This window comes from Pongo pygmaeus, chromosome 13, assembly GCF_028885625.2.
Source record: "Pongo pygmaeus isolate AG05252 chromosome 13, NHGRI_mPonPyg2-v2.0_pri, whole genome shotgun sequence".
In the NCBI taxonomy this organism is placed as follows: domain Eukaryota; kingdom Metazoa; phylum Chordata; class Mammalia; order Primates; family Hominidae; genus Pongo; species Pongo pygmaeus.
In genome coordinates this window covers 103,640,537-103,653,349 of record NC_072386.2, presented here as the reverse complement: position 1 = coordinate 103,653,349, position 12,813 = coordinate 103,640,537, and positions in this window count along the sequence as shown.

Here is a 12,813-nt window from a genome sequence, read left to right as displayed (position 1 = left end):
TACCCTATGAGTTGGGTGGTATGGTTAGCCTCAGTTTACCAATGATGAAATGGAAGCAGTTTAATGGGAAGAACTCAGGACTAGGAGTCTTAGAACCTGAGGGTGCCACCGTTGTCACTACCTTGGCCTCAGTTTCCTTATCAATAAAATGACAGTGAGGATTATCTTCTTTTAGTCTCTGACATCTTTTCTAACACTGACATCCTGTGAGTCCATGTTTGACTTTGGGTGAGTCATACAGCCTCTCTGAAACCCTTTCCTCATCTGTAAAATGAGAGAACCATCACAACCTGGCTGCTCTTTCCCAAAGTGCCATTGTGACAGTGCCTGGTAAGGAAAGAATTGTGCTGAGATGCTAAGTGTATGTCTCTGTTTTGTCTCCAAGGGACCTGAGCCCATAAAAAATGAAGGGTACCTGTGATAAACAGAAATCAGGCACTGCCTTAGAGGCATTTGCTTGGTAAGGAGTGAAGAAATAACAGAGATTGTGAGACATTTTGATATGAGAAAGCCTTGGATATCATTGTGTTAAATACTTTCTATGATAGTAGAGAAAACTGATGTCAGAAAAGATAGTGCCTTCCCTGAGGACACTTAGAGGGCAAAGGAAGAGCTGGGGCTGCAGCTCTGGCTCACTGACTTCAGGTATTCCGGTCTATCAGGAACACTTCCAAGCTGCTGCTTCTTCTCCTCCTCCTCCTCCTCCTCCTTCTTCCTCTTCCTCTTCCTCTTCCTCTTCTTCTTCTTCTCTTCTTCCTTCTTCTTCTTCTTCTTCTTCTTCTTCTTCTTCTTCTTCTTCTTCTTCTTCCTTCTTCTTCCTTCTTCTTCTCTTCTTCTTCTTCTTCTTCTTCTTCTTCTTCTTCTTCTTCTTCTTCTTCTTCTTCTTCTTCTTCTTCTTCTTCTTCTTCTTCTTCTTCTTCTTCTTCTTCTTCTTCTTCTTCTTCTTCTTCTTCTTCTTCTTCTTCTTCTTCTTCTTCTTCTTCCCCTTCCCCTTCCCCTTCCCCTTCCCCTTCCCCTTCCCCTTCCCCTTCCCCTTCCCCTTCCCCTTCCCCTTCCCCTTCCCCTTCTCCTTCTCCTTCTCCTCCTTCTCCTTCTCCTTCTTCTTCTTTCTTGAGACAGAGCCTCCCTCTGTCACCCAGGCTGCAGTACAGTGGTGCGATCATAACTCACTGTAACTTCCAACTCCTGGGCTCAAGCAATCCTCCTACCTTGGCCTCCCAAAGTACTGGTATTACAGGTGTGGGCCACTGTGTCCAGCTGAAGCTTCTTACCCTCCAGACACTGACCCAATGTGAGATCTAAATCTCCAACAGGACACCACAGTGGGGACAATACCTTGGCTCCAAACTTTTGGAAGGCTGAGGGGGGTCATTTTCCATTCCTGTCCCTTTTTAGGGACAGTACAGAACATCTGTTATGCTCTATGAAAGAAAGCACAGTGTGAGCTCCACACCTGCACTGTTGCCCTTCTCTGAGGTTCTTGGATTTGGTAGGAGCCTTTATTCAAGCTGGGATCTCTCCTAGGAGGCAGCCTGTTTCCTCCAGTGTGAGTTTGCAGGCGTGGCTCTGCAGATGAGCCCAGGGCAGTGGTACAGCAGAGAGAGGGAGGAGCGCTGGCCTGGGATCAAGGGACCTGACCTGCCAAGGACCCAGCAGCACTTGTGGCAGAGCAGAGCTGGAAGCCAGCCCTGATTCATCACCACAAGGCCTCCACCTGCCTCTGACTGCTTCACCATTGTACCTATTCCCACACCAGTGCCATGCGTTGAAGGCAGCTGACAGTGTCTGAGGAGCAGCGAGGGTGAGGAAAGAGCTATTCAAAGGCAGATTTTGCCTGGACTGTCAACTTTTGTAGGTCTGAACTGAACATTCCCTGGTGATGAACCAGAAGTTGAGAGACATGGCAGGCTACTGGCACTGTCTAGACTGGCATGGCCAGTGTAATCAAGGATCATAATCTTGGCTTCTGAGATGCTTCAGAGTTCAAACATTCCTTTTCTGGATTTTTGCAACCTGGATTCATAGACTTCCGGGTGTAAGACAGCCACAGAAATTATATGCAAATCTTCACGTGCATCAGCGCAGGGGCACTTCTCTCTCCTGGGAGGATCCATAATTTTAATCAGATTCACAAAAAAGAAAATGGCAGCAATTCCTTCATTAAATATCTCTGAGCAAAGGAGAGAAATGATTTCAGAGGGCTGTGGAAAGATCATCCTGACAATCCTTCAAAGAAGAATGAAGTTCTACCAGTTTCCTTTTTCTTCTCAGAAAAATGGGCTTTGAGAAAGATGGGGTGTAAATATTTAAATTTCAACAGCTGTTTAGTAAAAGAACATGCTTTTTTTTTAAAAAACAAAACAAAGCAAAACAAAACAAGGTGTCGCTAAGTTGCCTAGCTTGGTCTTGAGCTCCTGGGCTCAAATGATCCTCCTGCCTCAGCCTCCTGAATAGCTGGGATTACAGCACGCACTACTGTGCCCAGTTTAGCAATCTACTTTTCATCTGCATTGTCTCACTGACCGTCCCAAAAGTGATAGTCCACAGAGGCTAAACAGATTTTCTAGGTTGCACAATTTCTAATGGCCAATTTCCAGATCTTCTGACACCTGCTAACAATCTTTCAACTCCAGTTCTGAGACCTGGGCTTGTCCTCCCGCCCTGGGCTGCAGCTGGCCCTCCTTGTCCTGATTGTGAAGCTGAACCAACTCTTCTCTTACATAAAAGATACCAAAGAGGGACTGGCCTCCACAGGGTCTTGCTGCTGAGGTGTCTGGAACACTCCTGAGTTAAGAGACACTGAGCTGCGGCCTGAAGTACCCAGCATGGCAGTGGCAGTTTTTCGTTAATATTAAGAACTATTTCCCATGCACATGGAGAGGGGCTGCCTGTGTCCCTGAGACAGAGATGTCCTCATATGCATGGTCTGGATGGGCACCTGGGAAGGGAGGGGTGAGAAAGGCCACAGAGCCTGTGTCCTGTGCCTGGGCCTGTCTCAGCTTACACAGCTACTGGTGCCACCTGGAAACAGAACAAGTTTCCTGGCTCCCAGACCACAGAATTTCGCCTCCCACCAAACCACCCCTCTGAAGTGTCTTCCCTAAACTACTTGAGTAAGCCCAACAGTTGGAAGAATGACCCTCGATCTCAACTTCCACGCCACCCCTCTACTTTCCGTGTCATTTGAGGAATGCGTGAGTAACCTCTGAGGTGCGAGAATATCCCCGGTGGAGAAAAAAAGACAAAATAAGATCGTGATTTTAGCTGAACCCACTTAGTTTTATGAGTAAAAGTGTCCTTTATTTCTAAAACAGTATTCTAGAGCAGATGAGATACATTCACATACTTTTAAAATATCTATTGAGCATATCTATGTGCCAGCACAGGTACGTGATTAGAATTCAGTGGTGAATGCGGCATTTACAGTCCCTGTCTTTGTGGATTCACAGCCTTGAGGAGAAAGCTCAGAGGAGAAATGGCTGATCCAAGGTCACAAGATTGCTGGTAAAGACAGGGGCATCCTCCAAAGGTGGATCATCCTTGTGTTGGTTCCTCTGGCCAGGCTGAGGCAGATGGGGTCAAAACCTCCAGGTTGTCTGTCTCCATTATGTATTTCCCAAGCCAGAGAACACAATTCCCATCATGGTTGGAAGCTGAAACCAGGTTTGGCTAGGAAGGACATTTCCTCCCTTAGGCACTGGGCTGGATGCTGGAGCTGGGCGGGGAACACAAACGACCTTCCTGGTTCCATGAGAACGGTTGTGTCCCTATCCGGGTGTTTCATCCTGGCAAAGGAATGAAGCCCCGTGCCCTGGGCAGGTTTCAGCAGCTTATGGGAAAGCCACCTGGCCTTGCTGGCTGGCAGGGCTTCTCTGTCCCTTCCCAGTTGCCAGGCCATTCCCTGCCCCAGGCACCAGCTAAAGGACTGCATGGTGAGCAACTGCGCCCGCACTGTCACTCTGAGGCCCAAATATGGGCAGCTTCTGCATTTGTACCCTGTCACCACTTTATTAAAATGATGTTTTAAATTTCTGTATTTTTCACTACACTATGAGACCCCAGAAGTGATTAAATGTTACTTGCCTTAATCAGAGGAAGGATATGTGCACTCATCATATCCCAAATACAGGGGCAAGGCTGAGGAGCCATTTCAGATCAACAGTACACTGAAACATATTAAATGCTTGGTACTACACCAGATGGTGCAAATGCAAAGACAGATAAATCATGTTTCTCATACACATGAGAGGCAGGTATTCACATGACTACATTACAATGGTCCAAAATAGAAACAGTGCATTGGGAATGTAGTGATACATTTCAACTTGGGAGAAGAGGAGGTGGAGACAAGAGAAGGCTTCCTGAATGCAACAGTGACACTGGAGCTAGGCCCCAAACATTGAGCAGACATTCCAGGAGGGAAAACTACTGGAGCAAAGTCATGGAGGTCTTACAAAAGGGAAAGACCACCACTGTAGCTCGTAACACTCTGGCACAACCTAGGGGCCTGGTAATTGTGTGTGCTGAGTGCCCTGCCTAGTCTGCTGGGCACTGATGCTGCTGGTCCCTGGATTAATAGAGGCAGTGATGGCCTCCACCCCAGGCAGCCATCTCCCTCTCCACATCAATCAGGGAACAACTCTTCTGAGGATTTCTTAGGGGTCATCCAACCAACAGCCAGTTGGCTTATGACCAAAGATATGAAGAGGGTCCCCTCACATACCAGTGGGTTGGCTTTGAGGAGCACATTGTTCCCTGGATGCTAGGATGCTTAAAATTACCAAAATAGTCTCCATAATAACATTCAGTATGTGACACTGCAGGTATGGACATTTGCATACTTTTGTTCACATGTTCATATATACACATGCATTTAATACACATATGCATTTGTGTTCATAAAGATATCTTAATGCATATGTATACATGCAAGTGCAATTGACTATGTGCACATATGCCCATACCTGCAGTGTTTGCAGTATGCAGTATTGATCCAGTACCATATGTACATGCAACCAACCTCTTGTACCCAGGGTGGGGACAGCTGCTGCCCTTTGGTCTTGCTTTGTGCCACTGTCCACTCAAGTTTCTGCTGTCTTTTACATTTGGTCTCCTTTCCACCTCTCATCTCATTGCCTTTGTTTCAGTCACTGCTTACATCCGACCGTCTTTGAATTCTCTTTTGAAGAGTCCTCTGAAAATGCTGTAGGCTCAAGTGAGACTTTAGGGAGCAGAGGAATACTTCCTAGATTAATTCTTTTAGTTGTAGCTTTTCCTGTGTGTGGTGGCAGTGGTGGTGGCAGCTACTTCTTCATCCCTGACCTATAGGCAGAATAAAGATGTCTGTTTCCTCACACCCAGGGGAGATGCAATGGAGGGTCATGAAAAGATGGCATCCTGAGATGTGTTCTCTGTCCTTGGCACAGCTAGGTTGGCAAGTCCTTGTCAAGTCACTCGGAACCAGTGTGGTAGGGGTCTCTATATTTAAAGTGCATCACCAACCTGAAACTGCCATTCCTGGAAGCAACCTCTATCTGGTTCTTCTTGTAAAAGAGCCTCTTGTGAGGGGAAAATGAAGAAGATCCACTCTGGCTGCCTCAGACAGGGATCTCCACATGGAAAGTTGCACAAGGAGCTTCTCACCTTCCTCTCCTGAAGAGCGGGCCCACAATCCAGGATGGCTCCTTTCCTTCTGGAACCTGTGTGCCTCCCTGGCCCCCATGAACTCTAAAGCTGGTATTTAAGATATTTAAGAGGAAGACATAATACAAAGGATTATTCCTAATTTTGAAAATTAACTCTTTAAATCCAGTGACTTTATCTACTGTTTTGTGGATAAAGTGTGTGTGTGTGTGTGTGTGTGTCTGTTATCCACTGTTTAGTGGATACAGTGTGTGTGTGTGTCTGTAATCCACTGTTTAGTGGATAAAGTGTGTGTGTATGTGTCTGTTATCCACTGTTTAGTGGATAAAGTGTGTGTGTGTGTGTGTTATCCACTGTTTAGTGGATAAAGTGTGTGTGTGTGTGTCTGTTATCCACTGTTTAGTGGATAAAGTGTGTGTGTGTGTGTCTGTTATCCACTGTTTAGTGGATAAAGTGTGTGTGTGTCTGTTATCCACTGTTTAGTGGATAATGTGTGTGTGTATGTGTGTGTGTGTGTTGGGGGGTAATCTAGTATGTGTTTACTTTAAAATATTAGGTTCCCATGAATTTTATACATGTAACAGTGAATTTCAGGTGTACTTTTTGTAACGGAATAATTTGATTGAGCTGAAGAACCACATTTGTTCCTACTGTTTCACAGTGCCAGATTGTGTTTGTTCAGAGACAGAAGAATATCTAAGTGCATTTGTTTCCTCACAGTCCTAATGCCACTGAGTTGTTTCTTTCAGAAGATTAGGAAAAGTGGCATATTTTATATTTCTTTAACTGCTAGTGAAGGTGTCATTCTTCTCGCCACTTGAAGATCTACTATCTGTGTTTTGTCTAACATGCATATTATATGTAAATTTGGTATATATTTGAGTAGTAACCTTTTTTTTTTTTTTTGAGATGAAGTTTCACTCTTGTTGCCCAGGCTGGAGTGCAATAGCGCTAATTTTGTATTTTTAGTAGAGACAGGGTTTCTCCATGTTGGTCAGGCTGGTCTTGAACTCCTAGCCTCAGGTGATCCACCTGCCTCGGCCTCCCAAAGTGCTGGGATTGCAGGCATGAGCCACTATGCCTGACCGAGTAGTAAACTTTTATCATATCAGCTCTTACAACTTTTACCCATTCTGTTCCTTTATTTTATACATTCCATTATATTTTATATTAATAGTCTCGCAGAATGTTAGTTGCTAGGAGCGTACTACTCACCAAGTATTTATGGACTTAAGATATGTTGAGTTAGAACAGACAGGGGGCATTGAGGCCATCTAGTTCAGGAGCCTAAACATTCACACATAGAAAATAAGGCTTAGTAGTCCCAGCTACTCAGGATGCTGAGGCAGGAGAATTGCTTGAACCCAGGAGGTGGAGGCTGCAGTGAGCCAAGATTGTGCCACTGCACTCCAACTTGGGTGACAGAGTGAGACTCTGTCTCAAAAAAAAAAAAAAGAAAAAGAAAGAAAGAAAATAAGGCTTAGAAGAGTTCAGTGACTTATGACTTAGCCAAGGTTATAATGGTAAATCCAGATCATTAAGCCAGACCTATGTCCAGCAAAGTTTTAATTACCACACCAACTGCCTCAACTCTAAAGCATGGTTTCTGTCTTTGTACTACTGATATTTTGGGCCAGACTGTCCAGATAATTCTTTGTTGTGGGGGAACTGTCCTGTGTATTGCAGAACGTTTAGCAGCATCCCTGGCCTCTGTCTTCTAGGGGCCACCAGCAAATGCCCCACCTCTGAATTGTGACAACTAAAAATATCTCCAGACATTGCCAAGTGTTCCCTGGGAGACAAAATTGGCCCTGGTTGAGAACCACTGCTCTAGCAAGAGCTAAACGTTTCCTATGCATTTGTGGGAGTGATGTGAGTTTCCAGGGCAGAACTTTAGAATGGGAGCCCAGCACTCCTCTCAGGCGACTGGAGAATATGGTAAAATCCATCATGTTATCGCTGGATGGAGGCAACAGTTCAGACTCCTGCAAAGTGACACGGCAGAGAGCCAAGCAGGCTTTCCCAAGATGACAAGAGTTAAGCCTTGGCGAGATCAGAACCAAGGACAGCTCCAAGGACACTGGCTTTTCAGACACTTTGAACTAGAGTTCTTTTAAGCACAGGTAGTTTGGATTTGAATATCCTTTCCCCTGCTCACCCACTCCACCAGAAACTGTCTGTTCTTTAATGTTTCCATGTGGAGATCCCTGTCTGAGGCAGCCAGTGTGAATCTTCCTCATTTGCCCCTTACAATGGGCTCTTTTATAAGAACCAGAAAGTGATTGCTTCCAGAAATGGCAGTTTCATGCTGATGATGCACTTTCAGAGCTAACCAACGTAAGCTTCACCCCTACAGTATGAGATTACTATTATTATTCTAATGTTACAGATCTGGAAGCAGGCTCAAAGGTTCCCCAGCCCAGTGTTACACAGCTAGAAGATTCTGGGCTTCAAGGTTGGAAAAAGAATATTGGCTTCAATGTCTGCTCTTTCCCCAATGCCTGTGCCAGGCAAAGCATAAGCATCATGTCCTCTATGAAGAACTTCCAGAAATTCCTTATCCTCATTAGAATTGACCATGCTCTCCTCTGCCCCACACCTTAAACACACACACTTCACACCACCACAGCATCTATAATCCTTTATGGTACTTGTTTCTACACCTTCCTGTGCTAAACTGTAGACCTCCCTAAGGTCAGGCCATGTGTCCCCAGTTACTAATGTGGCATCTGACACACATGAGGGACTTAATACATGTTGTGAGTAAGTAGATTCAGAGGAGCTACTGAATCAATAATACGGGCAGGCTTCCACGATCAAATCCTTTATAGGCAGGTCAGCAAGAATAGTTCTCTAATTCCTGATACTGAACCCTTTTCTTGTAGTCTTAAAAAAACACAACCCAAGGGATGATTTTGGCAAATGTGGAAAACAAAGGTTACTGACTCCTAGTATGATTTTCTACGTTGTTCACACCACTGTCAGAATGACAAATTAAAATGAAAAAGTAAAAGCTACTGAACAATGTAACAGATTTAGGTTATTGAATTTCCCATTTTTAAGGTTAGAAAAGAAAATCCTTAAAGAGACAAAAAACAATAAAGGGCAGAATTAGTCCCTGAGTATCTCTGTAAGACAGGAAGGTCAAGCTTTGGAGAGGGTCTGGTTGATCTTTGGGGTTGGATACTGCTCTTCAAGGCATGACAAGCATCAGCTGAAGGAGGATAGGCTCCCTTGTTTGTAAGGCAGCTGATCTCACTTATGTCAGATCCTTAGCCCCTGTGTAAGGCGTTGCTCAGGTGTGCCACCCACACAAGCTGAGTCTGTCCTGAGGAAGCACCTATTTTTAGGTTACAGAAATGCAATCTAAGGGCCAACTGTGGCCCGGAGCCCTGTTCACTCTGGAGTCTTGGACAGCCCTTCACCTTTCCTGTCATCCAGGCTGGAATGCAGTGGCTTAATCTTGGCTCACTGCAAACTCCATCTCCCAGGCTCAAATGATTCTTGTGCCTCAGCCTCCCAAGTAGCTGGGATTACAGGTGTGTGCCACCAGGCCCAGCTAATTTTTTATAGAAACAGGGTTTTGCCATGTTGCTCAGGCTGGTCTCGAACTCCTGGGCTCAGGTGATCTGAAGAAGGAAAGAAAGAAGGAAGGAAGAAAAGAAAGAAAGAAGGAAGGAAAAAAAGAAGGACGGAAAAAAGAAAGAAAAAGAGAAAGAAAGAAAGAAAAAGATAGATCTGAATGGATAAACGGATTGAAGACTGAATGGCGAGAGATCAGTTGGAAACCGGCCCTGGGTAAGAAATAAGGCACAAACTATGAACAAATGGCAGTTGGAGTTGATAGAGGGACAACTCTTCCCCATTTCTGAAATTTCCTTCCAGGGTAAACTATGATTTGCATGCCCTCTCTCCACCCTTTTGTTCTTCCCCAGGGAGGAGTAACTTGATACAATTTGGAGAATAAGAAACTCAACTCAGCTCCTCCCTTTCCCCTCTTAGAATCAAGCTGTTCCCAACTGCCCTGGTGACCTGGGTGCTCTGCTGCTCCTCTGTGCAGTCGGTCCAGGCAGGCCTTCTACATAGGAATCTTACCCTGGTCCACGGCTGCCTCTGATGGTGGGAAGTCTGTCTAATTCCAGGCTGCAGGCAGTTGGCTCATTTGGTTCTTATATTCTGCTATATCCTCCAACTTAACTTACTCTTTTTTTTATGCCACCTGTCTTTGTGGTACTTCTCAGCTTGTTAATAACTGGGGCTAGGAAGGGGATGCTACTGATTGACTACCTTCTATACCCTACAACAGAGAGTACAGATAGAACAGGGGAGAGCCCAGAAATATTAAGGAGAGATAATGTGTTTATTCAGCAAATATTAACTGGCACCCATTAATGTCAGGATCAGTGCCAGGTGTTAGGGAATCAGCAGAGACCAAATAGACAGCATCCCCTCAGGATGATTACAGTCAGGCTGTAAAGTTAAACAAGTAAACAGTTATGGCAATGTGCAAAAAGCATTTTAAGAAGGGAACACATTCCAGGCATAGACTAGAAAACAACCTAATCAGAAATAAGATTTTACATTTTTGTTAATTCAAAAGTAATACATGCTTACTGTAAAACTGTAAAAAAAATCAAGTAATGCAAAAGAAAAGTAAAAAGCTTAGAATATCAGCCCTTCATCCCATTTCCTAGAGGAAATGACTATTAACAGTCTGGTATATGGTCTTCAGGAATCTTTTCTTTATAGCCACAAAGACAAAATGTATTAATAGAAAATGGGAACATACCATACTTATTGAACTAGAATTTTTGCTCTCTTCATTTAACACACTGTGGTCCCCTTTCCAAGTTCATTAATAGTGATTAAGTTATCTTTAAAAGACCTGCCTTGTATTGCATATCCAAATCTTATTATATGGATATACCATAACTTATTTTGCCAATCTGATAGGTGAATGAATCTCATTCCCTTAATTTGTATTTCCTTTTTTTTCTTTTTATTCTTTTTTTAGACAGAGTCCCTCTCTGTTGCCCAGGCTGGCATGAAGTGGCATGATCTTGGCTCACTGCAACCTCCTCCTCCTGGGTTCAAGTGATTTTTGTGTCTGAGCCTCCCAAGTAGCTGGGACTACAGGCATGTGCACCACGCCTGGCTAATTTTTGTATTTTTTGGTAGAGACAGGGTTTTACCATGTTGGCCAGGCTAGTCTTGAACTCCTGGCCTCAAACGATCCGCCTGCCTTGGCCTTCCAAAGTGCTGAAATTACAGGCGTGAGCCACCACGCCTGGCCAATATTTCTTTATTACTGAGCTTGAATGTTAAGTTTTTTCTGTGGCCTGCCTGTTCCTATTTGTAAGTATAAATGCAAAGTAGACATAAAAGAGGTGAATTGCTCAAGCTTAGGAAATACCTAGAATGCCAAAGAAGCATCCTTCTTTTCTCTGAAGACTTGCACATTCTAGTCTTGAAAGTAGTGGGGGATAATATTGAATCTAGACACCTGAGAAGAAAATGTACTTGGCTAATCCACAAACTCCTTTATTATTTTGATAACATTCCAGTATGGGACAAAACCTGGGATTGTCATCCCTTCATAATCCTACAGTTGTTACCAAATAAACCACAATGAACAGTGATATGTTCTTTCAGTTATAGTTAGAACTTTATGGATATGTATGCACAAGTGTCTGTATGTGTATGTACATCACAATTCTCTAACATAGTTCATTAGCATCTTCCCGGGCTGTGTAATACTGCACCATAGAAATGTAATATAATTTATATAATTTGCTCCCTTAAGTAGGACAATTTAATTTACTTTCCATCTTTCCCTGTTATAAATAATGCTGTGAATGCACATGTCCTTTAGCCCAACAGTCCTGCTTCTAGGAATTTATCCTGTAGATAAAACTAGCACATTTACAAAGTGGCATTATATACAGGATTATACACTATACTGTAATTTTGCTGTTACAAACAATCTAAATGTTTGATTATAAGGATCTGATTAAATAAATTATGGTCCATATTTTCATAAGTACAAGGAAACTCTTATATGAAATTAACTCCAAAATATCTCGTTAAGTGAAAAAAACCAAGACACACAGTCATATGAATAGCATGTCACCATTTGTATGAAAAAAGAAAGAATGCGTGTGTATCTCATAAATACACACCCATGTGTTTGCTGTATATGTAAAGAGTACTTTCAGAAATATACATAAGGAACTGATAACACTGGTTACTTCCAGAAAAGGAAAACTAAATGGGGGGAAGACAGGTGTGGGCGGGAGATTATTCTTTGAAGTCTTTTGTACCTTTTTAATTCTGAAGCATGTAAATGTATGACCTCTTCAAAAAGTTAGAATTTATTATAATTAAAATTTAAAGACAAAAATTATGCACAGAATTCTTGATCTGTATTTCTGACTCTTTCCTTAGGACAGACTTCTAGAAATGCAATTACTAGGTGAGAGTGGAGCTATTTTTAAGGCCCTTGATTCATAATGCCAAAATATTTTCCAGGAAGGTTACGCCAATCTAACACCTACCCAAATTTTGTTTTTCGGACAGTTATGGCAGATACCGCTGATTGTCCACCCAATATCTATTCTTTCCTCTTCCCTGCGGACAGACCCTGATTTTGTTCAGGATAGCAATGTGCCCAACTTAAATCTTCTCAGCCTCCCCTGCACCCAAACTGGCCACATGACACAGTTCTGGCCAATGAGATGTAAACGTAAGTTGTTGGGTGGGGCTTCTAGGAAAGTTATTTACAAGGAGGCAAACTCAGCTAGAGCAAGATTTTTGCCCTTTGCCTTTTCTTTCTTTTCAGGCTGGAAGTGGGATCCTATGCTATAAGTCATGGGTGTCTTGTAACCGGAAGGTGATGAGCATGAGGACACAAGCCACAAGGTCAGGCTGGGCAGGCAGACACAGAAGGAAGCAGAACTTTTGGTGGCACAGCAGAGCCATCATTCCAGTCCTAGACTGCCTGCCCCTATTCTCCTCGTTACCTAAGAAAAATAAAACCTAAGTCACTATAAATTGGGTTTTCTGTTGTGAGCATTCATACTTATTCCTAATTGATACAACAGAAATATTTGTGCATGTCTGAATTTAAAAAGAAAAAAGTTATGTATGGAGGAAGATCTGGGGATAAGAAAA